General features: G+C 42.5%; 1 non-coding gene and 2 pseudogenes across 2 annotated transcripts; 1 reads left to right on the top strand and 2 right to left on the bottom strand.

Annotated features, from left to right (window-relative positions):
* Positions 1-233: 233 nt before the first annotated feature.
* On the bottom strand, positions 234-2803 carry LOC111337801 (uncharacterized). The gene has a single exon (XR_016002461.1). It is a non-coding gene; the product is annotated as an uncharacterized LOC111337801 (transcript).
* On the bottom strand, positions 2701-5758 carry LOC148727810 (uncharacterized; annotated as a pseudogene).
* Positions 5759-18106: 12348 nt separating this feature from the next.
* Positions 18107-25099, top strand: LOC148727809 (uncharacterized; annotated as a pseudogene). Its single transcript, XR_015988454.1, has 8 exons — positions 18107-19596; positions 19884-20073; positions 20222-20330; positions 20795-20892; positions 21117-21238; positions 21396-21469; positions 21947-22221; positions 22323-25099. The product of XR_015988454.1 is annotated as an uncharacterized LOC148727809 (transcript).
* The last annotated feature ends 316 nt before the right edge of the window (positions 25100-25415 follow it).

Below are 25415 nucleotides of genomic sequence, written 5' to 3'. Positions count from 1 at the left end.
GCAATTTAGCACGGAACGATTCCTTCTAATATGAACTTTGAACACGTTGCGCGATCTTACGAAGTTACTAATCCCAAGTGTATCATGAACTTAATGAAATGGGAAAATAATTGTCAATCAATTATGACTCATATCTAGTTATATCCTTTTCTCAACAAAACACTCTCCACCCCGATGAGGGCGTAGTCCGCATCCTACACTGTCTCTTTAAATGGTAATTGTATATTGTCCCTTTACTTATCATCTTCTGAGGGGTAGATAACTGCAACTTTAGTGACAGGCCGACTGGAAACGCCAGCCGACGTCTTGACTTTGACATTCCGTACTCGGCCGTCCGGTCCTGGGTAGACTTCCAAGATTCTGTCCATGCACCACTTGCCTCGAACAGCTTTACTACCAGCAACCGTAACGATGTAATCGACTTTCACATTTCATCGTTCGACCTGCCACCGTTTCCTTGGTACTAGGGATGGGAAAACGTCTCGACTCCAACGCTTCCAGAATGAGTCGACGATTCTCTGGACGAACTCAACTCTGTGGCGCGGAGTTTGCGTTTGTTTGAATGGTCCTTGTGGTACTTCTGATAACGCTCGTCCAAGGAGGATGTAATTAGGGCATCGGTATTTTGGTATCATCAGTGCCGTTTGGAATCCTTCCGATTGGTCGTTGGTTAACGAGGTTGGCCACCTCAAGAAACACCGTGTACAACTCGAATGGAGCTAGCACTTGGCTGCCAATGGCCCTCTTTAAAGCGTTCTTGGACGTCTTAACGAGCGACTCTGCGCAGCCATTTTCATGCGGGGCAGCAGGTGTCGTGAATTTCCAGTGTATGCTTTTCTCCGCGCAAAACTCTTGAATTTCTTCTCGACTGAATCCTCGTACCATTTCACGCAGTTCTCTCTCAGCGCCGACAAACTGTGCACCGTTATCACTGATCAGTACCGCCGGTTGACCTCGTATCGCAAGAAACCTGCGGAGAACTTGCAGAAACTCCATTGTAGAACAGTCAACGGCCATCTCTAAATGAACTGCCCTAGTGTTCAAACATGTAAATATGGCACCGTAATGCTTAGTTGTCTTGTTACGGCCGATCTTGACGCTGTAAGGCCCGAAATGGTCACATGCCGTGTGGTAAAATGGTGGGGTGTAGGGCGCTAGGCGAAGTGCTGGTAAATCTGCCATCAATTGTGTTTCCGTCTTATGTGCCATTTCTTTACAGAATCCATATTTGAATTTGACTGACTTGCTTAACTCCATTGCCTTTAGGATCCAATACTTCACTCTAATATTTGCAGTTGTAGCAGCTACTCCGCTATGCCCGTGTTGATGGGCGTGCCTCGTTGTTAACACAGAGATCCAATGATCACTCGGCAGAAGTGCGGGGTGTCTGGTCTCATAGAATACAACGGCTTTGTCTAATCTCCCTCCCACTCTGATCACGCGGTGTCCGTCAACGAATGGGCTCAGTGCCCTAAACTCTCCTTTCTTGACTCGACTATGCAAGGACTTCTGGGATTTCTTGATCCAGAAGATTTCAGCGCCTTGCGATTCCTCGGGTGAAAGCGGGCCTTCTCTTCCTTCTTGGTTCTGCCCTCTTGTCCGTTTCTTGTTAGCTAGCCTTTGAATGCGAGCTGTTACTCTAACAAGATTTCTCCAACTCGAGAAAGTCTTCGGGTTTATGGCTTCATCTATGTTCTTTACTTCGCAAACTATCTTTACTTGTCGACGCTCCAAGTCTTCCTCCCCAACTGGCTTATCTGCTTCTTGCGGCCAGAGCTCCTCTGGCTTTTGTAAAAACTCTGGTCCGTGGCTCCATCGCCCGCTTAGGTCGTGTACGGGTATTCCTCTTGAAACGTCATCAGAAACATTATTTTCATCAGGGATGTGATACCATTAACTCGGGTCCGAGTTACTTTGAACTTCCCACTCGCGACGAAACAAATGGCTTGAAATTGCGTGATGGGCTCTGTATCCAGGCACGTGTGATTGTGCTGTCCGTGAAGAATTTGACAGCCTTGAACTTTATCCTGGATTCTTCTTGAATGGTTTTAGCTAACCGAGACGCTAAAACGGCTGCTTGTAACTCTAGGCGGGGTATGCTTAGCTGCTTTAAAGGTGCTACTCGTGATTTTGCGGTGATAAGTCTGACTTGATACTTTTCCTCACTTATTTTCTGTCGGCTGTAGGCGCAAGCTCCAAAGGCATGCTGGGATGCATCGGAAAATACGCAGAGCATTGGAGGTTCTTCTGAATTAGCAAGCGTTAAACTGCGAAGAAACTGGACCCTTCTCAAATCCTTCATATCTCGAAATATATCTTTCTACTTCGCACGAGCGGCTAGTGGGGGCTCTTCGTCCCAATCAACTCCTACTTGCCATAGTTCTTGTAATCCGATCTTTGCTCTGATAAGGAAAGCGGCAGCGAGCCCTAAGGGGTCATAAACCTGAGCGACTTGAGTGAGTAAAACCCTCTTCGTTAGTTTTCCTTCGGAAAGAGGTTGTCCGCTCCCGATCACGTGATATACCGCGTTAGAGGTGACGCTGAACGTGAGTGTGTCCTCTTGATTATTCCATGCCATTCCCAGGACTTTCTCTGCAACATTTCCTCTAAATACCGCCATTTCCGATCGTTTCTCAACCTGAGCATGGTCTTCAAGCGATTTGTTCGAAATCCAACGTTTAACCTTGAAGCCACCTGTCTTTAGAGATATGTCGAGATTCTCTGCCATTTGTTTTGCTTCAGTGACTGTGTTGACCGAATTACAAATGTCGTCCATGGATGTTTTCTTGTGGAGAACTTCTGCTGCTTCAGCACGTCAATCTGTCCTTTTCCTCTATGGATCTTTTCGTTTGGCACACAAAGGAGGTCAGAAAGCTTTGATGTTTGAACTGCTGTGACATCGTCGCCAATACTGGGGATTCCAATAGCTTTTACTGAATACTTCCGGGTGTCGTCCAAAACATTTACAGGAACTCGATACTCCTTCGTTTCAATCGTTTCCTCTCCACCTCCAACTTTAGTTATGGTGACTGGTGTATCCCTGCCCTTCAGCCCTAACACTTCAGCTGTGTCAATGCTAATCAAACTGATTTGCGCTCCGGTATCGAGCAGAATATTGCCACGTTTGAAGACTCCGTTTTGGCCACAAAGGTTTGCGGAGATTACAGGCAGAAGTACTCCTTGACCTTCCGTGAATGCGGCTATTCCTGCTCTGATCACATGACTCTTATGCAAAAGTGGATGATGGAAGCGTTGGGACTGTTCTCCCCTCTTTGTGTTGGCGCAGCGTTGTTTACGACTGTAGTTTTCCAATCTGTGCTCTCTGCCGGCTCTCTTCAAACACCCGAAACAGACGTGATTTTCCTTGGCGGTCTTGATTCTTTCATTAACGCTCATTGCGGCAGACCGCGGACATTGATCTGGCCAGTGAGCGGATGTACGACATAACCAACATATTTATGCCAGGTTGAATTACTTCTAACGCTGCCTTCGGTTCGTACGTAATGCAGTGAACGGTTGTTGCTTGCTCCGGTTCTGAGTGGGGCCGTTGCACGCATACGCGACTTCATTTCTACAGTCATCCATTCCGTTAGACCCTTAAGTTTTGCCAATTTTCCCTCTCGCTCCAGATCTCTTGCCCAAATCTTGTGGTCGTCCGCACACATCTTTTGTTCGATAACTGACAACATGTGATTATTGTTCATGTCACCGGGAACACCCACTTCCCTTAACGTGTTATAGCACTTATTGACTAGATGCACTAAATCCCAAAATCTCGCATCCTCCCATCCTCCCATCCTCCCATTTTGCAGTGCACGAAACTTAACTATATCTTGCATTGAGTGATTGTATCTGGAACAAATCTAGGATCTCCATAGATAGTGTCTTAATATTCCCATGCGGCCTTGTAATCCGTTCCAATTTTCTTTTTCCGGCGATATCGCAGAGGAACGAAAAATCCGACTTGAGAGTTTTGAAGGTCGGCCGCGCGGACGCCATATTTACAAATTTGATCATTTAGTATGAACGCACAGATTTATGTCCCTCTGGTACCCTCTAAAGCCAGCAAAATACACGTTCAAACGAGGAATTCTGATTGGTTTATTGATCTCCAAACTAGAGAGGAAGTTTGGAGACAAAATTTTGCTTAGTAGGTGAGATAGGGGGAGAGCGTTCTTGCGCGAGCCAATCGTGCGGTTCGGGCGGTTAAGGTGGCTGATACCAGTCTCCTCGCGCGGGGAACAGGTCACTCTTGCGTGATGCGTGAGATAAACGTGCGAAAGAAGCGCGAGATCAAAAGATGAAAGTTCAAAACAAAGATGGCGGCGCATGGATTTTTCTCTACTTTTGTGAGAAGTTTAGCTTGGAGCGTGTATTTGATGTGTTGAGCGGCCACTGTGATTGCAGGAGATAGAAACTAAGATAAAGAAGAAGATTTTCGGAGAAGTAAAGGTTGCTTCACTTCACATCTAAAAAAAATATTCAGCCGACAAGAAATCTTGCGACGGCGAAAAAAAGAAGAACTCAAGTGAGGGATAATCTACTGGTAGTGGAAGAAGACTTTGAAACTTTAAGGAAAATAATATGATATAGCCAAAAGTCGTGTGTAGGATTTTTAAGATGAGCCCGTGAGGCTGTCTTTGACAGGTGTTTAATGATTTTCTTAGCTGTAAACGTCTGTAAACATCAGATCGTAGGCGCACGCGCGAGAACACGCAATTGTCAGCGGTAGCTATAACAGATCATGAGCAAATGTCGATCTTATAGAATCCAGATTTTTAAATGCGCGAGAACGCGCGTGGAAATTGCTAAACTCACGAAAGCTATTGCATGAAAATAAGTCCGGTGACCCCTTCTTTTTATTGCTCCAATATGATATTAACGTCGAAAGGAATCATCAGAAAAAAAACTAGAAAATTCTACGGAAGGAAATTTGCGAGGTGTGAAAATTGCCTTTTTTTCTAGATTTTCTGAAATTCCGCTCCGTAGAATTTTTTTAAAATCTTTGTGCATTTTCCTTTTCAAGTGCCAAAAGCGATCACTCAAAAAATCACGGGGTCATCGGGTTAATTTTCGAATTATTTAAGCCACAAGCCAAAAAATGCGTCTAAATAAGCCTATGAAAGCGTTGCCATGGAAACCGCTAGTGACGAAATGACACCTATTTTTGGATTACCAATGATTATATAATTCAACCCCGTAAAAGTGTTCAACTGGCCTTGGTCAGTCTTTCTGTTGTATTCTTTCAAAGTTACAAACCATCAAAAAGATGAAAACCGGTACCAGCCACCTTAAGCAAAACGAAAAATTTACTTTCGCGTGGTGGATTTGATCGAACCACTCCTTTGCAACAGGGAAAGTTACTATGATTATGGCAGTAACACAAGGCCATCTACGGTATGACTCACTAGACAGTATAAGCATAGAAAGAAAGCAACATTTAGATAATCTTATGCATGTATGCTTATCCTCATGTCCTAGGGTCCCATCCAGCGCATAAGCTTTTATATGCTTATCCCTATGCTTACATCGCAAGTAAATACCGAGCTTAGCATTGCAGCAATAGTTTTTCGATAAACAAAACAGCACCCTTTTGAACTTTCTTTCCACAAACCTTTACAGTAAAATCTGGAACAGTGATTGTCTTACACTAACTCCTACCCAGACCATATTTTCTGTCTTTGAAGCCTAATTTAAGTTCACATCATATTCCTCAAAACGTTTACTTACCAGTCCAACACTTCTTAGAACGAATCATACTCTAGTATGCAAATCAAACATCAATCTCTATTGGCGACACATAAATTACATTGGCTTATCCAATTCACGAGTTGGCTCACAGAGCCTTTGATTGTTAACGTAGCACGCAAGTTTTCCAGGAGGAATTTTACGACGGGCTAGCCTAAAAAATGTTTTTACTTGATATTGAACGCAACACATTGAGACAAGTGATCTTTAATCTGGATATACTACGAGTATTGGCCTTTTTTTATCGATCATGACTTGAATGTTAAAAGTGAGCGGTGTCCAGAGCATTCCTTTTTTGCAAATGCGTTTTTAAGGTTAAAGAGAAAATGAAAATGTTTGGAATTTGGAAACAGAATGATTGTTACGCCAGAAAAGATAGTTTTGGGTTTTAGACACAACTTGGTAGCACTCCCAAGGATTGCTTTTAACGGATAAGGAACTCCAAAATAAGGGACGAACGCTTATTATAAATGAAGGCTATTCTTTTTTCCTTATTCTCCTTCATAGATAAATTCGTATTACAATAGCTAACGCGAATCGCGCGCTTTGATTGCTCAATTAACTGCCTCCTATTTGCCTATGGGTACGCTGCCGACGTGAGCAAATCTTTTCAGCGGCTCGTTCCTCCGAAATTCAGTTCATTTCCAGATGACGATACAGGACGGATTTTTGGCACTTTCCTTTGACATTTTTCTCATGATTGAATGGTTGCACCTATTTATTATAGAGATAAAGCTCAGAAAGACCTTTTTCATGAATTTCAGTAAACGTGATTACTTTTATCTTTCAATGATTGTCGTGACGAGTACAGCCGCCCCTACTGATTCAGCTTCCAAAGAAAACTGCTCAATGCAGCGGACTCAAGATTTGAAAATTGAGGCATGTCCCTTGGGGAATTAGTACTAGAACTGCAGGTACCTTTGTTCATTCTTGCTCCATTCCTCGTTGACAAAACTTGCTGACCGCCAGCAGCTTATTATTAGGGAAGGCTTGCCTTCATTTCCGGAATTTGCACACATGGAGTCAAGATGTTTGGCACAAGGAAACCTCTTTACCGTCGTAACACAGAGTCAGGATGTTTGGCACAAGGAAACCTCTTTACCGTCGTAACACAATCTATGTGATATTAAAAAGGTCCATTACGAAGTTCGTAAGTGACACGAGTCCTGCATACTGCTAGGATCGGCAAAGTCGATAACATTATGTTTGTACATAGAACAAAAAAGATGGTGTTATGTTTAGAAGAAGACGTAAATGGATTGCGCGCCATTTACCGCAAAAGTTTTCCTCGCAGTGATCGGCGCATCTTGAACGAAGAGACTTCCGATGAGACAACTGGACTTTAATAAAGACGAGTCGAATCGACCCGTACGAATCGTGTAGATTCGTCTAAATTTAATACTTACGCCTAATGAAGTGTAATGTTGTATTCGAAAGATTTGTACGTTGTACAGGTGGGAAACAGTAGGAAGAGTAGTCCCCTACTAGGTTCCCCCACCTAAACCCAACCTAACCATCCCACCCCAGGGGAGGACATCTATCACACAGTAATCTCATGCGTGGGAAATGAACGTCTCCTACCCCAGCCCTGCAGGAGACGGGACCTCCATTTATTGGTCCCGATCCGAGAAGATAGGATCTGAAGGATTTTATGCCAATCGCCATCGACTCAACTAAAACACGTCGAGTCGACTTGTGCAAATCTTCATCACTTAGGTGTGTATTACCTTCCTCTGGAAATCGACTTCAAACCACGTGACCACATGTTGGAAATCCTAGTACAGCAACACTAGTCACTCACGTAGTTTTTTCCTTATCTTTATTCTAGTCGTCACACGCTTCGTATCGCGTCGATCTTAGCCTATTCTTTTACAAAAACACAATATCGTAAAGACCACCCTTGGTTTCACGTTGCGAGGTTACAAGGCTGACGTCACTTTTCCGACACACATGGCTAAGGTAGCTCCCTGAAGGCAGTGAGTCTAACGCAACAATTTTTCACATACCATCTTTTATTTAAAATACCTCAACAGATATGTACAGCAATAACACCTACAATATCTCATTTTTAAGTGTATAAAATTGGCTTTTCAGAGAAATATTAATTACATCATTGAAAGCCAGGAGTTTCCTGAAAAAATAAATTTAACACACAAAGTAAGCAAAATAATAATGCAAAACTCGAGGTAAAAGTCACTTATCCTCATTAGCACAGGATATGGCAGATTATTAATAACACAAATTGATCATTAACATGTTAGCAATATGTCCTGAAAATTTGAAAGAAAAACAATAAATATTGATTTTTTTACGAATTTTTATTTGCGCCCACATCATCCGAAATAAATTTCAAAAATTCAAAAGATGCACTTCCATGGTAGCAGCCGATCGAACGAAGTATCCATTACACTTTGAATGCTTGGAATTTATCGCTACAAAACATATTCTTGGCGTAAATTACTGTTCATTGGAGTCCCGTAAAGCAATTTTAAATCAAATTCGAAGAGATGCGCTAGTAATCAAACACTTCGACAAAACCACGCGGCCGATAGCGACGATTTCGACTTCTTACCTCGATTCTCCACTCTCATTTGCTAGCTACCGGTCCAAATCGCTTTCTTATCCACTTTCCATCCCATCAGCGAAATTTTTATCGTTAAATAGCTCTTCCGGTATCGTTTCGGCGGAGCTGAGATACTATTACTCACAATTGCCCGCTCGGAGAACAATGCCTCCTTCAAATTTGAAAGGGGTGTTGTGTTTGTTACATTCAAACGTCTACCACCAAACTCGGTACGTGATTTGTTTAATATTTCAACGTCATACACACCAAATTTGGGGGAGATCGAAAGTAACGCAATACCATTTCGAGCCGGTCAAAGTAAGGGGAGTGAAAAGGAGCAAGATAAACGAGCCAAGCACGGTTTTTAAGCCTTATTACTGACTTCTCGTTCTCGTCCAGCAAACACCATGCCTTATATTTTGGTACGCAACTCCATGAACGTGGAAAGGCTCCCAGACAACGGTTCTCTTTATCGAGTGGCCAATGACGCATACGGTGGAACAGAAACCTATATTGATTTCAACTACGCACCCTCTCGGACTGGTACTCTCCACGCGTTGGCGGAGGCGATAATGAAGGCGCTTGAACCGGTGACCGTCGTTGAATTTGTGAGGCCAGATCCTGTATTCGCCCGACAAGATCTTCCTGCCTCCTTGTTTTCTACCAGGCATCCGCCTTTTGTAGTACTAGACAAGCTTCAAGAACTTGGTTTCACAGTTAATGCTGTAAACACTGTCGGAGTGACTACTGTGTGGACCTTACAAGGTACCCCGAACCACCAAAGGATTGCTTCTTTAAGAGGCGCCTTCAACCAGCCTCCCCCATACTATTAAAAAGAAACACGCCATCATACAAAAAGAAGGAACAGTTAAAACTTTGGCCGACAATTTAAATTTTTTTTCTTAAACATGTTAAATTACAGCATTTAATTTGCGGCATTGTTGGGGAAATCGTCTTCTGTTGATGTAATGAAACTACAGACAACCGGCATACGTGAAAATTTAGCTTGTGCTAGGTTACTTTACCTAACGTTCTGATCTAGAACCGTATGGAAAAGCCAAGTAAGTCACGGGAAATGCATAATTATGTCATAATTCTTTTTAGTCCAGTATCTAAACTTTTGCGTAACGCTCACTCCAGTCGCTTAACCGATTTAATGTTCACTGAACTGTTCGTGCCAAACATGTTAACTTTGAAGCTGTTCGTTATCATCATCATCATCATCATCATCATCATAGTTTATTTAATAAAGCAGGTTAAGGGATAGGCAAGATATTACGTCCTGATGTGGACCTGCATCAATTAAACTATCAATAAATACCTAATTAGTGAATAGACCGAAAATGGTATGTAAATAATGACAATTAAAGGAAATAAATATTAATAACAATACGGAGTAAATGTTAAAAGTATTTAAAGTCAACAGATTTGTAGGAAACGCTGCAGGAAGCTTTAGCAAAACTGATAGATTTCAGAATTCTCTTATTTTCCCAGAGTTTTCTCTTGAAGGAAGTTAAGTTTGAACTGTTCTTTATGTCTTCGGGAAGGAGGTTCCAGGATAGTGCAGCTCTGTGCTTAAACGAAGATCTTCCCATTTCTGTTCTTGGTCTATGAACCTTAACTTTTAGGGATTTTCTTAAGTGATAAGGAGTCTCGGATTTCACTATTAAGTCATTTAGAGGCTCGATGCTATTTCCATGATAGATATTGTACGTAATAACTAAAAGTCTCCTGATGTAAAATGAAACAATAGAGTTCCAGTGTGGAGCGTTCATGATGTCATCACTGTGGATGCTATGGGGTAGGTTGTAAATAATTCTAGTAGCTCTTAAATGAATTCGATCAATATCATCCGTCAATGTTGAAGAACAAGACCCCCAGACTACAATGCCATACAAAACGCTAGGGATAATAGTTTTATAATAAATGTTTTCTAAGGTTGGTATCGGTAAAAACTTTATCCGATTCAGTACTGCAACTTTGTTGCTGAATGACTTACAAACGTTCTTTATGTGCTCCTGCCATGATAGCTTGCTGTCAGTTGTCACCCCAAGACATTTAGATGATGTTTTGTACTCAATAAAGCTATTACCAAAGGCCAGGCGTGGCAGGGGGCCAATAAAGTTCTGGCTAGAAATTATCAGGGCTTCAGATTTCGATTCGTTGGCGATTAATCTGTTGGATTGACACCAGGTGTACAGCTGGTCTAGTACAGACTGGAGTGTTAAGATGATATCGTCGATGTTGTTTCCAATTGTAAAAATAGTGGTATCATCGGCAAACAAATAATTCACCACTAGTTATTGATTCTGGAAGATCGTTTACAAATATTGAAAATAATTTTGGCCCTAGTATTGAGCCTTGGGGAACTCCATGTGTGATGGTTTTGTGCTCGGACTGATATCCTGATATTTGGACAAATTGTTTACGTGCAGACATGTAATCGGTAAGCCACGAATGCAAATCGCCAGATATCCCAATTGCCTTTAGCTTCTCTAGAAGGATGGTATGGTTCACTATGTCGAATGCTTTTCGAAAGTCAATAAAAAGCACGCCCACTTTTAGGCCCTTGTCCAGCGCATTTTTCCAGGTCTCTGTTAGGTGAAGTAAGAGGCTTTCAGTTGAATAATTTTTCCGGAAACCCCACTGTCTATGAGATAACAAGCCTTGTGTGTGCAAATGGTTGTTCAGGGTATCACTGACAACATCTTCTAAGATTTTCCCAGGGATACTGAGGAGGGAGATAGGTCTGTAGTTGTTCACTTCTGTTGGTGAGCCTTTCTTAAATATGGGGTTAACGCGTGATAATTTCCAGCTTGAAGGGAAAGATGCGTCACATATACTCTTCCTGAAGATTGGTAAAAGACTGTGGATAACAGGGTCACCAATCATGGAGAGGACCCTGGGGGATACTTGGTCTGGACCAGTAGCCTTCTTGGGGTTAGCAGCTTTAGTCAGTTTGTTTTTTACCAGTTCCCAGCTCATGTCAGTTTTGTCCCTGGTAGGAGTGACTCTAGTGATAAAGGTGCTTATAGATGACAAGTTCACCCTTAGTGAGGTCTTTGCTGACATTCACAAAAAAGTCATTAAAATACTCTGTCTTCTCTAAATCATGGGTTATTATCTCCTCGTTGTGATCACAGATTGGACCAATGTTTTTAACTTTGTGTTTCCTCAAGACTTGGTCGGTCAATTTCCAAAATTCATTAGAATCAGTAGCTTCATTGAATAAGTGCGACATACAGGATTTAAATGCAACTTAAAGGTTTAGTCCAGTCACGGTACGCAGAGTGAGTGACAGATTATTTCTGTCCTCAGCGTTAACCAAGAGAACGCTCCGAGTTGGGTTCTTCCGTAGCAATATCTTGTTCAGTTGAGCAGTTTTTTTTGATATGATTGATGATTTGAGCAGTTTTTTTCAATATCTTGTTCAGTTGAGCAGTTTCTTTGTTTTCCTTTCGTCTCGGCATAGAAAACTTATCTACAACAGTAGGCTGCATTTTTGGTTATTCTTATGTCGAGTGTTCGACCCCGAGCATTCGGTCTCGAGAAAGAAAAGTATTCCAAAATAACAAAAGATGCGTAAACTGAGAAACTGAGGTTAGGTTGATATTTCTAAGCCTTGCACGGTCCTAATGAATTATACATGTTGCCTAAACAACTCATGCAGACACATTTCTGAGAAAAAAAATAATAAACAGGAGACTGAGCACATTTATAGCAAATTAAGTCAAATTTTCAGTGGATATCTTTGTTGCATTTTACGCGTATTCTAATCGCCATGTATTCCAGTCGTTCTTGGCAAACAACGAATCCTTTGTATGTGTTGGTTCGCTCCTCTATGAACACAGAAGATCCCGATAAAGGATTATCAGAAGCAACAACCTACATTGAATTCGGTGGTCCAACGAATACCATTCCTTTTATCAGTCTATCGCAGACGTATGTTAGCCAAAAAGGCTCTCCAGGCTATGGTACGACTAATGTCTTAAAGATCACCTTACCCCCTTGCAATGTGCTTGACCACTTGAAAAGAAATTCCGCCTACCGTGTGGTTGGAGTAACTTCTGTAGGAGAGACCTGCATTTGGACATGTGAGTACGTTCCGTCTCACTGAATAAGACGAAATAGCGACAAGACACGGGATTGCATCGTTGAAGAACCCGGCAAAGGTTTATGTGGATATTTTCTTGCTTTAACTATATATGTGCAGTACCGGACACCAAACACCTTATTCATAACGTTTAATAGATTACAGATATTGTAGCGAAAGCCGAAACCGTGTACCTCCCTGTTAGAACGAAATGTGTTACTTTCGTTACCACCCCCCTCGGGGTGGTTGTTGTTGTGTGTAATAAAGACAACATGGCCGCTTGTTGTGTTCGATCAGTACGTTAGAAATTAAGTGCCTGCGGACCCGAAAATGGACTTATCATATTGGCGGCAGCGGTGGTCCACTCCTATCAGGTCAGAGAATCCTTTCAAAACGGATTTGGAGGCGCTTAGCCCGTTTTTTGTACGATCGGAGGTCGGGGATAGCACACTTCCAGCGACCGAAACACCACGTGCTTCGACTTCAAAGTCACCAGAGGTCGGGGATAGCACACTTCCAGCGACCGAAACACCACGTGCGTCGACTGCAAATCCATTCCGGTGTAACGATGATGACTTGTTAGCCCTCGCAAAGTCACAAGGGTTGACGGTGGTCCGCCAAACAAGGAAACCTGTTAAACTACCGGAAGATTTCGATGGAAAACAACCCCTGAAAGAATATCTTATGCATTTTGAGCGCTGCTCGATCGTCAATGGATGGACCGAGGAAGAAAAGGCGATGTTTCTGGCCGCCAGTCTTCGTGGTGACAGTAGGAAATTATTAAGTGGACTCACGGATTCAGATTGTCAACAATACGACAAAATTGTGGAGAGATTGCAGCTACGATTTGGCGTGGAGAAACAAGCCGAGTTACATCAGGCCAGGCTGTTAAATCGTCGACAATTCGAAGGTGAGAGTTTACAAGTGTTAGCTACAGATATTCGTTCAATGGTAGATCTAGCATACCAGGATTTGGGTGCTTCCGTGCAGGAACGTTTTGCTGTCCAACATTTTATTGATGCTTTGAGTGATAAGGATGATAGGCTGTATCTTAGACGGGAAAAACCGGAAACTCTCGACCAAGCCCTTTCCCTAGCTAGAGAGTTGGAATCCCTCCGACTTCTAGACAACAATAATTCTTTCAGACGGGCGGGTAGTAAAGTCAGAGCCATGGAAACAGAACGAACACAATTGCAAACAAAGGTGGATGGGCTTAGGCTTCAGATAGACCAGCAACAACAGCAATTAGAAGCTCAGCAAAGCATCATCAAGCAATTGAATGAATTTCTTGCAAACCAACTACAGCCACAGGGAAACCAAACCAGGGGATGGGAATGCTGGCATTGTGGAAAGAGGGGACACATGAGAAAAGAATGCCCTAAACGAAGGGGACGACCGGCAACTGACCAGTACTCGGGAAACGGGAACAGGGTGTCCTCGAGGGCCCAGTAGGATACCTGGACAGTCATGGGCCTCAAAGTTCTAACACTGCAGTTAACAATCTTAAAGAGGGTGGGAATGTGACAGTAGTACCTAATCGGAGATCTCGCCCCTATGGACTTTATGTCATTGGGTTCATAGGACAGTGTAAAGTTGTTTGGCTGGTAGATACGGGTGCCGTGAGAAATGTTTTATCCTATGAGTGCTACAAGAGGTTACCTGAGGATGCTAAATTCCCCTTACGTGAAGATAGCTCACAAGTGTTTGTGGCAGACGGGGGCAGAACCAATACGTATGGCATAGGGGAGATTACTATAAGGATAGGAACTCAAGATGTAAGCTTACGTGTACTGGTAGCCGACATTGAGGACTCTGCCATATTAGGCATGGAATTCTTGTCTGATGTAGATGCAAAGATTGACCTAGTTCAGCAACAACTTCTTATCAATGGAGAGGAAATTGACTGTTGTAGTGAGAGATTCCAGCAACTCAGTCTCAGATGTGTAACTCGCCGTGTTGTAGTGATAGAACCACATTGTGAAGCAGTAATTCCAGTTCATCTTATCCACCGACAGTCCAAAGCTGAAAATGCTAATCAAGGATTGCGAAGCCTAGAGCCCTGTGGCAACCGTCTACAAGACAAAGGCCTGTATATTGGAAGGACTCTGGTTTCTGCAGGAGATAACGGCCTTGTACCAGTGCGAATTCTTAACACTGCTGACAAAACGCAAACCATCGGTGCTCAGACTGTGGTAGCTGTGGCCAAACCAGTTTCCAACGTGGCAGAGCTGGAGTTTCCTGAAATTAACTCTCAGGGCTCCACAAGTGGAATTGACCAAAGCCAGAGGAGGGCGGAGGAAAGTGGAGACTTGTTACCAGATCCACTCAGAGAACTTTGGCGGCGCAGTTCAGAACAGTTGACCGAAGAAGAAAGCCAGGCAGTTGCTGGACTCTTACACCGGCATAAAGACGTATTCTCCTTATCAGAACAAGATCTTGGCAGAACCAACCTAGTGACACACAATATCGACACAGGCGATGCAAGACCAATCAAACAGCATCCTCGCCGCACATCACCATCGAAACATGCGGAAATTGAGAGGCAGGTGGAGGACTTGTTGCAACGTGGAATTGTGAAGAAATCCAACAGTCCGTGGTCATCTCCTGTGGTGTTAGTTACCAAGAAGGATGGCTCGCAAAGGTTCTGTGTAGATTACAGACAGGTCAACGCAGTAACAGTCAAAGATGCTTACCCGTTGCCAAGGATTGATGACTCTCTGTGTTCTCTTTCCGGTGCAAAATGGTTCTCCACCTTGGATCTGGCATCGGGGTATTGGCGAGTCCCTTTTGACCCAGCTAGCAGTGGTAAAGCAGCCTTCGTAACCATTTCTGGTCTCTACGAGTGGAATGTTATGCCTTTCGGTCTCACTTCATCACCAAGTACCTTTGAAAGATTAATGGAACTGATCTTAGCAGGGCTAAGGTTTGAGACCTGCCTCATCTACCTTGATGATACAATTGTGTATGGGAGAACTTTTCAAGAGGAACTGGAGCGTTTAGAGGAAGTGTTCGTTCGCTTTGCATCAGCTGGACTTAAGTTAAAACCAAGCAAATGTCTACTGTTCCAGAAACGCGTCGCATATCTTGGCCATATTGTATCTGAGAAGGGCATCGAGACTGACCCTGCGAAGGTTAAACGAGTTCATGAGTGGCCAGTACCTGAGAATGCAACTGAAGTAAAGAGCTTTCTAGGACTTGCCAGTTACTATCGACGTTTTGTTCCAAATTTTGCCCTGGTAGCCAGGCCTCTTCACAAACTGACTGAAGTAAATGTTGACTTTACTTGGACATCCGAGTGCCAGGTGTCGTTTGATACCTTGAAGACCTTGTTGGCCACAGCTCCTGTCTTGTCATACCCAGATTTCACTGCAGAGTTCATACTTGACACTGATGCCAGCAACCATGGTATTGGAGCCGTCTTGAGTCAGTTAAAGAATGGGGTGGAGCATCCAGTTGCTTATGCGAGCAGAACGTTGACCAAGGCCGAGAGAAACTACTGCGTTACGCGGAAAGAGCTGCTTGCTGTTGTGGAGTTTGTGAAGCAGTTTCGTCACTATTTGCAGGGGCCGAAGTTTCGCATAAGGACTGACCACGCCCCCCTTCGCTCAGTGCTTAAAGTCAAGGAACCAGAGGGACAGTTGGCAAGATGGATAGAGTTCCTCAGTGTGTTTACATATGAGATTGAGTATCGAGAAGGCCAACGACATCAAAATGCTGACGCCATGTCACGAAGACCTTGTAACGATGGTTGCAAATGGTGTAAGGAGTGGAAGAAGGTTGAGCAAGTTGTTAGTGTTGCTGTTCAGACTGATGTTTCCCAGGGTAGGAGTGACGAGTTTGTAAAGGAGCAAACGGAAATTCTTCACGATAAGCGAGGGGGAGCAGAATTGTCGTCAGCTACTACTGAACGTTGCTTTACCAATGACCAGCCTGAAACGTGGTGCAAAACGATCAAACTGGAACCAACGTGGACTCGAGAGTACCTTAATGAGCAACAAGCAGCAGATCCTAGCCTAAAGGTGATATTACAGTGCAAAGGTGCAAGTGCAGTCCGACCGAAGTGGGAAGATGTCTCTCCATATGACCGCACAGTGAAGGCACTTTGGGCCCAGTGGGACCAACTGGAAATCCGAGATCAAGTACTATGCCGGAGGTGGGAAGAGGGAAGTGGTACTAGAATACAGTACCAGATTGTACTTCCAAGCAACCTGCAAGAAACGGCGCTCAGAGCTCATCACAACCATACAACTGCAAGTCACCGGGGTGTCAACAAGACACTGGGAGCGCTTAGAGCTCGGTACTACTGGCCAGGCCTAACTTCACGAGTCAAGAGATGGATCAAAGTTTGTCATGAGTGTGGTGCCAAGAAGAGCTGGGGACGGAAGCGACGTTCGCCTCTGAAGCAATATGTGGTTGGTGCTCCGATGGAACGTCTTGCGATGGACATACTTGGACCACTACCTCAGACACCTCGTGGTAATAAATTTGTTCTTGTTGTAACCGACTACTTTACAAAGTGGACTGAAAGCTATCCTATCCCAAATCAAGAAGCTGTTACAGTAGCTGAAAGTTGGTGGGTGAGTTCGTGTGTCGTTTTGGAGTTCCTCGGGAGTTACATAGTGATCAGGGAACAAACTTTGAGTCCAAAGTCATGGCTGAAGTGTGTAAGCTCTTGGATATCGAGAAAACTAGAACCACCCCATTGCATCCACAGTCAGACGGACAGGTGGAACGGTACAATCGAACATTGGTTGAAATGCTGCGAGGAAAACTTAAAGAAAGTCAAGAGGACTGGGACTTACAACTTCAACCTTGCATGATGGCCTACAGAAGCTCTGTGCATGAGTCTACGGGGGAAACCCCAAACATGCTAATGCTTGGACGTGAAATTGAAGTCCCACTTGACGTAGTCACTGAGTCAACTCCAGATACGCCGCCTCTGTCAACTGAGTATGCATTGGCTCTTCAACAGAGACTGTCTGGCGCCCACGAGGTAGCACGACGACATCTCGGAAAAGCAGCAGAACGGCAGAAGAGAAACTATGACAAACGAGTGTCCAGTAAGCCTTTCCGGGTGGGAGACAGCGTCTGGCTGCACAACGTACGCCGAAAGAAAGGCAGGAACCCCAAGTTGGATTGTCCGTGGGAAGGGCCTTATTTGGTGGTGTCTGTGTTGTCAGATGTAACCTATCGTATTCAAAAAAGTCGAAGGGCAAAAGCTAAAGTTATTCACGCAGACCGACTCAAGCCATATCTCGGACCAGCATTGAGGAGCTGGATTTCGGAGGAAGGAGAGACTGTTACGCCTGTATCCCAAGTTGCGAGTGTTGGAGAAATTGAGCCTGTTATCCCGGGTGGCTCTGTTCCAACGGTGCTGAGGGAAGGTGTTCTGGATGGCAGCATTGCCGTGGAGTCTCAGAATTCTGTTCATGGTAGCATCCAACCTGATTCAACAACAATGTCCGAGAAGCCTGAATCTGATGCGGAGAACAGTGACGACGAAGCAGACACGGGAAGGGATACAGATGCAGAGATACCTGCTGATGCCCTGCCAGTGGTTCCAGTTGTAGACCAACAGGGCGTGTTGGAGAAGGACAGTGGGACCCCTTCCCGAGGAAGCCTACCACATAATGTACGGACACGTTATGGAAGGGAGCGGAGAGAACCAAATCGTTACGGTGATTGGGTCTAACCCCTTCATTACCTTGGACATTGAACACTCAAATAGACTTTTAAAGAGTTTCTTAAGCGTGATAGACAGGAGGAACTTTGAGTGACATTAGTTTCTATTGTTTACTGATCAGTGCTTGTTGTTTTAGAAGAACTTTATAAGACGTTCAGAGCTGTTGTTAAATTGTTAACTTTATTCGTTCCTGTTAGAGTGGTTAGCACCGTGACACTGAGGACAGTGTCTCTTAGGAGGGGGAGCATTGTAGCGAAAGCCGAAACCGTGTACCTCCCTGTTAGAACGAAATGTGTTACTTTCGTTACCACCCCCCTCGGGGTGGTTGTTGTTGTGTGTAATAAAGACAACATGGCCGCTTGTTGTGTTCGATCAGTACGTTAGAAATTAAGTGCCTGCGGACCCGAAAATGGACTTATCACAATATCCTTTCGATCTGATTATGCTGAACACTTTGCGCTTATGAACTGTTAACGAAATTTGAAGTAGTCTGTGTATTTAATTTTTTCATTTTGTAAGCTAACTTAAAAGCCGTTCTTGTTGTTCTTTGGAAGTATAGGTCGATTTATTCTCATGAGCTCATGAACTGTTCTCAAAACATGTGTTACCCGATATATCATTGTTTGACTGTGTATTTTTCAATATGTCCGCCAGCGTAAATAACACTTCTTGTCGCTTATGGTCAGTTTTCTTATGCTAATAGTTTTATTATCAATACCAATTTCAGAAGAAAACTTCTTTAACGAGTTCTACCTTTAAGATCCTCTCTAACCTATTAGCAGACGACTACTTTCACAAAAACGACCTTGATTCTTGAGCGCCGCAAAACGTTTGAACACACTTTAGGAAAATATGCTTTCTTAATAGCGTGACATCGTTATTCAGTGCGATTCTTTCATCTCGTGCATTTAAGAATCCATTGTAAATTGCCTGAAGTGCATTTTTACAGCGTTCGCCCCTTATTGTTTTCACCTTGATGAGGATTTCATGTAAAATGTTTGGCGCTGTTGTTAGACCACGATGATTAGCAAAACTCTTGGCTCGCTCTTCATCTCTCAATTATTTCCTCTCCCCCATTTTAAATGTTGCCCACTGCTGCTGTAAGTGATAAAAATTGGTTACCACCATGCAACACTAGGGACAGGGGACACGGGACAGGTGACAGGTGAGGTTTAAAGAAATTTATTAGACATGAATACAAGGTTTCTCCAAGATGCACAAGGCATCTGTGAAAGGAGCCGAGAAAATTTATCAACGGTGCTTTCCAGCATGTGTGCTTTTGGTGATCCTGAGGCCAAGGCTACTGTAAATGAGATTGTGGAGGATGTGGCCCTAAAGAAAGGAGTTAAACGGACGGTGGAAGAGCTTGTTGGTGATGAAACATTTTCCTTATACGTGGAAAGCCTCCGAGTTCCAGATTGGGTGCTATTATATTTCAAGACCAAGGCAAGGGTATCTGGTAATACTTGGCAAGCTGTAATCAATATCACCAAACTTGGAAGGACAGGGGTAAGTAAGGTCTGTTATTAGTTATCAATCTTAGAGGCTTCTTTTGGAAAGGATATGTCTGCACTCAGATTTAATTTATACCAACTTGAAAGTGGTAGAAGAAGTGCAAGGCTCATTATTATTTACTATTACTATGATAATAGCTAATTTTTTTAAACCTCAGCCATATTGGATGTATTTTTCATGTTAATTTTGTTGTTTTAATTTTTCTTTTGCTTTCTTTCTTTGGCTTCCGTTTTAAAAAATCCTCTGACACAGCAATATTGTTGAACCTTAACCAAATGAAGGCGGCCAAAAAAGTGATCTTTGGAGTTTGTAAAGAATACATGGATGTGAAAAAGGTGCCTTCTCCTTTACAAGGTTATCAGGTGGATTTGTGTCCTGTTTTGAAGTTGATTGTCCGCGAGCAAACGCTGCATAATGTGTGCTCACTAACTCTCAAACTTCTGATGAAGATAGATGGAAGACCCTTTTGTGGTAAATACTGACTGTCAGGTTTAAGTGTGCTGCCATAAATTATAAAACAATACCTATCTCGGATTAGATGTGTGGTTGTGCATAATTTTTGTTCCCATGAATGAGAATGAAATAATAACCATTTCTATTATAATCTTTTTATGATCAGGTAGAAATCAGGTGTTGGTAGGTCTGGTTCCCCATCTTAACCCTGTTTACAACATACAGAGTGCAAAGTCTGCTTACCCACTGGCCATTGCCAATTGTAAAGAAAACAGGTTCATCATTAATTTCTATTATTTTATGTTACTAAAATACTTTTTCTCCTTTGCTTGACATGGTTACAAAGTTTTTAATTTGCACAGTAGAGACACTTTCTTATAAAGCTTTCCTAACTGAAAGCTTATAGTTTTATAGAGCATATGTTACAGTTTTCATAGTTGTACTGTTGACTCAATTTCCAGTACTGGCTCTAAGATCTGACAAATGTAATACACACAAGTACACACACACACACACACACACACACACAACACACACACACACACACACACGCACACACAAGTACACACACACACACACACACACACACACACAAAAGAAATACCCACACATTATGAAATAAACAGAAAGAGGAAAAAACTGCAAATCCTTTTGCATTATAAGAACATTACCCCAACATAAGCTCTGAATAAACAACAAGTTTCATCAGTTGTCTTCATGCCTAATGTTATTTTGATAGGGAAAGCTTGAAGGTACTTTTAAAGGATCTAAATGAACAAAGGAGAATCATCAAGAACCAAGGAATTTTTGTTGATGGCATGAAGTTCAATGTAGAATTTGATGATGAGATGTTTCTATCATTTTGTTACATAAAGGTTATTTGCAAGAACATTAACCTTAATCCTTTTAAAAGGGAGGATGCTGACTTTCTTTTTAGAAACTTAATTGAAGGTTTTTTTTTCATTATCAGTGACGATTATTTTAAACAATAGGTTAATTTTCTACATGTACTGGGGGTATGTCATATCATAATTCTTTATTGCTGTTGTTTTTTTGTCATATCTTAGTTTCATTGGACTACAAAACACTGCTCCTTCTTTTGGTAAAGAAAGGGGATCTTGATTTTCAAGTTGTTGGTCGAGGAGTAGATGTAGAATTCTGCTTTATATGCAATGCAATCAGGGTTAGTATTTGTGTTGGTGTACATGTGGATCAATAAGCATTTTTTAGTTGTAGTTCATCAGTTACAATACACAAGCTACAGTCTTCTCTAATAATGCAACCACAAAATTTTGTAAGATGATATTAATTTATTTTGAGGTAATTCCATTTCCCATTAGGGTTGCAAATGTCATGAAGTGGCCCCAGATGAAACCTACCTAGAATGCCTACAAAGCAAGTGTAACATAGGGAGGTATACTTTAAGTTTAGCCTTTCATGATCATTATATAATGCACAGGCTTATGTAGGAAGTGCTTGAGGCCTTTTGGGAACCAAAGTTGATGCATTGGTAAGAGCAGCCACCTTCCACCATTTATTCATTGCCATGATATTCATAAGACTATTTATTTTTTATTTATAAATAATAATAATAATAATAATAATAATAATAAATGTTATTGATGTGTCAGGGGTATTTAGCTTGAAGCTAATTGGGGACACAACTTGGAACGTTGGTTTTTGCGGAGGGAGGAAAACTGGAGGACCCGGAGAAAAACCCGTGGAGCATTAGGACGAGAACCAACAAACTCAACCCACACGTGACGCCAAGAACCCGGGCCACAGTGGTGGGAGGCAATTGCTCTCACCACTAGGCCATCCCTGTACCTCTTGGGGTACCCATTTACAATATGATTATTGTAAATGCACCATTGTTATCCATAATTTGCAGATAAACTGGAATCTGGGATGATCTCCTTTTTCTCCTTGATGAAGAGCTCACTAGCATTCAGTTGTGTGCACTACATATGGAGATGCGCAATACAGAGCAGTTACTTGCATCCATTGGTCTGATTGCCTACAAGATTGGTTCACTTCTAGAAGCCAATCAAGCCCTGAAGTGCGTTGGCCCAGAGTCTTTTCATGGTGATAGAATTTCTGTTAAAAAGAAGAGTGGTCAGGAGTCTGCTATTTCAAAGCAGAATATTCATGTTAGCTCTATGTCGGGTGTGTGAGTGGTCAAATTATTGGCTTTGTGTGTATTTTACAATTGATTCACTTTCTGGTTATATCTATTATTTTTCCCATTGTGATAAAACACATTTCAGGTCCAACAGATTTTGAAATTCTTCAAAACCTTGAAGAGATTGTGGGATTCTCCCTTCCACTGGACAAGTTGAAGCTCTCCTAAACAGATGTAAACACAGCTAAGAATTATATTCTTGACTGTGTTACATTTTGTCAGTCCCATGTTGATGTAAGTCTTTGATACCAGCATTCTTTGCGGCCCTTAGACCCACAGATCAGGGATTTTGGACGTGGAAACTATAATGCATTTCCGCGATATATATGAACCTTCACAATGGGGTCTCTGTCAGCCTTCCAGGCGTAGTTCAGTACCATTTGCCCATGCGTGCAGGGGGATATCGTATAGACATAGTAGACTTTCCCAAACATGGCACAGATCTGGTGTGCAGGGGCCACTAGTATCTGTGCTATGTTTGTCTTAATATTACAGTGAATATGGAATATTAGAGTATGAACCACCTTTTAGATTCAGATATATTAAATCTCCTGAGTATAGTACACTCTTATATTGCTTCATTGAACCATGTGTGTGGGGGCCACTTGGTTAATGGGTTACGCAAATATAGTTCATTACCCTGTGGAGCTCCACAGTGTATTATCAGTGTTACCCTGAAGGGATTAGGTAGGGCCTACTTAGGAGCATTTGTGCAGGGGCCAACTGTTTCCTAAAATGGCAAATGTCCAGAGCATGAATTGAATGCGCAATTATAAGCCGCTGTAATTTAGAAATGGCTGCTGGGCAAGGGCCAGCAGTTTGACCTTTTACGATAGGTTTATTTGGTAGTGCTAGTTTCGGGGACATTGGGGTAAGGGCCCAATGTTTCCCCTCTGGGCCACTTTCTCTGGCCTGTAAGTAGGTGGAGTTCTTAAAGTAATTTATTTAACGGTTTGTCATCTCCTTCTAGGATGACCAGCTTAAGGGGCGGTTGTGCAAGGGCCAACTGTTTCACAAGCATGATAATAATTTCATTAGTATTAACATGACATTAGATACTAGCTTTCAGTCTATCATTCTCGCCAGGGGGCACTAGGCTGGTTTCCTTGCCAGTGTGAGCCGCGTTGTTTTCTTACAGCAGTTTTTGTTTAGGCACTGTGCATTGCTTGGGCTTCGGGTGGGGCGGCCCTGTCTCTCGGGTCGATCAGGGCTTTGGCGTGTTTGCCCTCACCTTTGCTGTGATTAGGTTTTATTTCCAGTTTTACTGTAATTTGATTTGGTATTAAAAATAAACGGCCACTCAACTGAGTGGCCAAATTACGGCAAATAAAGGTTGTCCGTTGAATTCTCCCAGCAAACCGAGCTCACCCCTAGCAATGCACAGTGTACAGCACTAGGTTATTGGCAAGCGAGCAAGAGGCATAAATAATTTTTAAATAAGCAACGTCGGAGTCCTGCTAAAAATATAATTTTCAAAATATATAATTTCCAAAAAAAATTCCTCTGTTATTAATTAAGCATCATCACTTGTACAAGGGATGACTGTTTACAGCAACTTTCCTTACGACTTAATCATTAGAGTCTCAATCAACCATTGAAAAGTACGCACACAGGTTTGAAGGAAACTGACTTATAAATTATGTAACAGAACCGTGATCTGCATGCTTGTTTGTAATTCCGAGAAAAAGTGGGAGTGAGCAAAAGCAGACAGTACAAATTGATCACGCACGCTTTAAATGTTATCATTACCCGCTTGTTCCTCGACGCTTTAGCTGAGTTTCAACCATCATGCCTTACATCTTCGTTCGTAGCAGCCCAAACTTCAGTCGCGCCTCAGACTGTAGCCGTGTGGCCGAAGAAGCATACCGTAATACAACAACCTACATTTACCACAACATCCTGTGGAGTACCGCTGCACTGGACTTCTTAAAATACCAGCTGGATCCGTTAACAGTTTCTATTGAGAACTCTCAGTAGTGGTCCACCCCACTCCCGCCTTTTGAAGTACTGGACAAGCTCCAATCCTTACTCTTCTCAGTTGTTGGAGCAACTACTAGCGGAGCGACCACTTGGTAGACCCTGCAGCAAGGTGTCAGGAATTGGATCGTCGTTTGCAACACCATGAACATGGAAGGAGTCCCAATCTCTGACGACGTTACACCCGACTTAAATACAACAACCTCCATCGATAGCAGCTTTCTATGGCCCATTGTACAATCCCGGCTGGATCGGTCTGCACGTCCCGTTTACGCGGCGAATAGACGTGGCTCTCTATTGTTCGTCTTAAGAAAGCCAACAGAAGTGTTGCACATCCTATATAGTTTAGGCTTCTCTATTGTTTCATATAATACTGTTGGAAAGACTAATGTGTGGACCCTGCAAGTTGCCTGTATCATATTGGTACCCGATGACATCATTCCTTTCCTTCCTAGCAACACGTTTTACACCGCAAAATACAGGAACACTTAGAAACTGTTTTCACGGACGCTTTGAACACTTCCTATTTTAGTATGTTTAGGAGAATAGAGCATTCTCTTACTACTCCCCATCTCTTTGTCCATGATTTTCATTAATTTATATTTTTCCTTTGACATTTTCTGAGCTGTATAGCATTTTGGTTACAGTGAATATATGAAGTTCATATATTTTTTTTCAGGTCTGATTTTCGCTATTACATAAATAGCGGTCTCTACTGCGAGGATCGTGCATCATTCGTATGTATAGCATTTTATTTGTAATGTTGGGGAAATTGTTCTCTGATTGAAGCAATGAAATTGCAGACGGCCAGTAATTTACCAAGCAGTTTATTTTGTCGTGACACGTGAAAAGCACATGATTAAAACCTTTGGTTAGCTATCTGAACTTGAGCGTAACGTTCATTGTTTGCTTGTTCGTATTAAATGATATTTCGATATACAGGACTTAAACGCCACTCAGTTTTAATTCTAATCCAGTTACCCCAGATTCACGTTACCTGAAATTAATGACATATTTCTGAAAAGTGCGTGCACAGGTGGGAACATGGTAAAGTGAAAACCCGGCAGTAAAGGTCAATTGACTTGTATGAATGGTAATGTTGTAGTTCAATTTTATCCTTGGTTCAAATTTTATTTTCCTTTGTTCTCGGTCATGTTAACGTATGCTAATGAGTTTGAAACAAAAAAAAAAAAAATTTGAA

Source organism: Stylophora pistillata, chromosome 6 (assembly GCF_964205215.1).
Source record: "Stylophora pistillata chromosome 6, jaStyPist1.2, whole genome shotgun sequence".
Taxonomy (NCBI): Eukaryota; Metazoa; Cnidaria; class Anthozoa; order Scleractinia; family Pocilloporidae; genus Stylophora; species Stylophora pistillata.
The sequence above is the reverse complement of the archived record's forward strand: the minus strand, read 5'-3'. Positions and strand labels throughout refer to the sequence as shown.